This window comes from Salvelinus fontinalis, chromosome 1 (assembly GCF_029448725.1).
Source record: "Salvelinus fontinalis isolate EN_2023a chromosome 1, ASM2944872v1, whole genome shotgun sequence".
Lineage (NCBI taxonomy): Eukaryota > Metazoa > Chordata > Actinopteri > Salmoniformes > Salmonidae > Salvelinus > Salvelinus fontinalis.
This window is the reverse complement of record NC_074665.1, coordinates 10,336,337-10,339,495: the sequence shown is the minus strand read 5'-3', so window position 1 is coordinate 10,339,495 and position 3,159 is coordinate 10,336,337.

Below are 3,159 nucleotides of genomic sequence, written 5' to 3'. Positions count from 1 at the left end.
ATGTGTGCCTAGCAAATCCTTTGGTTCTATCGATAGCATGCTCCCAGTTAGAATAACTGCCCTGGGTGTTAGCGTTAGCGTTGGATGCAATACAGAACATGGGGAACCAAAATGCAGCATCTGCAGATGCAGTATTCCCGGCCACTCTCTTCATATGAACCAGTTGCTATTAAATGAACGTTTTTGGACAGAAAACTTGCGGCTAGAGTAGGATTCTAGGCTAACCTGGGCTAGCTCCTTTGTTCCAAGATCGCCAGGAACAGTCGGGGGTGGAGGGGGGCTGTGGAGCCATATTATCCTGGCGACACTAATGGAAGGGGGCTAGGCTCTGCGCACGGAGCTAGCTGGAGCTCGGCAGCATCATCGCTGCTGGGCTTGGTGGCGGCCTCGGTGGTGTAATTTCACATCCATCATGTTAGATTAGCTGGTTAGAGCTAAATAGGCTAATAACAATAATGCCTTTTACTGCTAGCTAAGAAGCTAACTAAACTCTGTAGTAGTGAGGCATGAGGCAGAGTTGAGTGAAGCAGCTTCAACTGTAAACTCGAACCGTCCTTATAAATCTAAATCAAATATTACAGACGGAAGCAAATCTTTATTCATGTAGTCTACCACGTTATTCACATAGCCTACCACAGATCATTTGTTAATATACACTGCTCAAAAAAATAAAGGGAACACTTAAACAGCACAATGTAACTCCAAGTCAATCACACTTCTGTGAAATCAAACTGTCCACTTAGGAAGCAACACTGATTGACAATAAATTTCACATGCTGTTGTGCAAATGGAATAGACAAAAGGTGGAAATTATAGGCAATTAGCAAGACACCCCCAAAAAAGGAGTGATTCTGCAGGTGGTGATCACAGACCACTTCTCAGTTCCTATGCTTCCTGGCTGATGTTTTGGTCACTTTTGAATGCTGGCGGTGCTCTCACTCTAGTGGTAGCACGAGACGGAGTCTACAACCCACACAAGTGGCTCAGGTAGTGCAGTTCATCCAGGATGGCACATCAATGCGAGCTGTGGCAAAAAGGTTTGCTGTGTCTGTCAGCGTAGTGTCCAGAGCATGGAGGCGCTACCAGGAGACAGGCCAGTACATCAGGAGACGTGGAGGAGGCCTTAGGAGGGCAACAACCTAGCAGCAGGACCGCTATCGCCGCCTTTGTGCAAGGAGGTGCACTGCCAGCGCCCTGCAAAATGACCTCCAGCAGGCCACAAATGGCAGCAGTGGTATGAGCAGTGGTATGACGGCTGCGTGGTCCCATGGTGTTTATACTTGCGTACTATTGTTTGTACAGATGAACGTGGTACCTTCAGGCGTTTGGAAATTGCTCCCAAGGCTGAACCAGACTTGTGGAGGTCTATAATTTTTAAATGAGGTCTTGGATGACTTCTTTAAAAAAAAATATATATAAAAAAAAAAATATATATATATTTCACCTTTAACCAGGTAGGCAAATTGAGAACACGTTCTCATTTACAATTGCGACCTGGCCAAGATAAAGCAAAGCAGTTCGACACATACAACAACACATAGTTACACATGGAGTAGAACAAACATACAGTCAATAATACAGTGAAAAATAAGTCTATATACAATGTAAGCAAGTGAGATGAGATAAGGGAGGTGAAGGCAAATAAAATATATTAATAAATAAAAATATAAAAAAGGCCATGGTGGCGAAGTAAATACAATATAGCAAGTAAAAAACACTGGAATGGTTGGTTTGCAGTGGAAGAAGGTGCAAAGTAGAGATAGAAATAATGGGGTGCAAAGGAGCAAAATAAATAAATACAGTAGGTAAAGAGGTAGTTGTTTGGGCTAAATTATAGATGGGCTATGTACAGGTGCAGTAATCTATGAGCTGCTCTGACAGCTGGTTCTTAAAGCTAGTGAGGGAGATAAGTGTTTCCAGTTTCAGAGATTTTTGTAGTTCGTTCCAGTCATTGGCAGCAGAGAACTGAAAGGAGAGGCGGCCAAAGGAAGAATTGGTTTTGGGGGTGACCAGAGAGATATACCTGCTGGAGCGCGTGCTACGGGTGGGCGTTGCTATGGTGACCAGCGAGCTGAGATAAGGGGGGACTTTACCTAGCAGGGTCTTGTTTTGATTTTCACATGATGTCAAGCAAAGAGGCACTGAGTTTGAAAGTAAGCCTTGAAATACATCCACAGGTACACCTCCAATTGACTCAAATTATGTCAATTAGCCTATCAGAAGCTTCTAAAGCCATGACAAAATTTTCTGGAATTTTCCAAGCTGTTTAAAAGGCACAGTCAACTTAGTGTATGTAAACTTCTGACCCACTGGAATTGTGATACAGTGAATTATAACTGAAATAATCTGTCTGTAAACAATTGTTGGAAACATTACTTGTGTCATGCACAAAGTAGATGTCCTAACTGACTTGCCAAAACTATAGTTTGTTAACAAGAAATTTGTGGAGTTGTTGAAAAACAAGTTTTAATGACTCCAAACTAAGTGTATGTAAACTTCCGACGTCGGAACTGTAGATATTCCATTAAAAAAAAAATCTGCCGTTTCCAGCTACAATAGTCATTTACAACACTGTATTTCTGATCAATTTTAGGTTATTTTAATGGACAATTTTTTTTGCTTTTCTTTAAAAAACAAGGACTTTTCTAAGTGACCCCAAACTTTTGAAAGGTAGTGTAGGGCACTCAGGGAATTCTGATTGCCATCACATTTGCAACACCGTGCATCCTCACACTCTTCAATAATGATATTCCGTTTTCAAAGACCTGGCCAAACGTGTTACATTCATGACATTGAAGTGGCTTTTGTACATAAGCTCACACCGCGTCACATCTCATATATCCCACCTTTACGTGGGTCGGGAGAACTTCTTCATCAAACATGCATTAAAGCTTTCCTCCTATCCATTCACAGTGTGGGTTAGACGACGTGAATCAACTATTCCTGGCATGTTCATCGTAAACCATGATGCCTCAATATCGGTGCACTAATCTGATAATCATACCATTCCACTTCATGCATCGATAATTTTGTAAATCCACGGTGCTTTCTCCTTTTGTTCTTTTGTCCCACGTGAAATCGACATCATACCACTCCTGGTCACTCTGACTGACTCCACTTCTCCCAATGCATCCTTCACCATCTTTGTGACCGCAAACT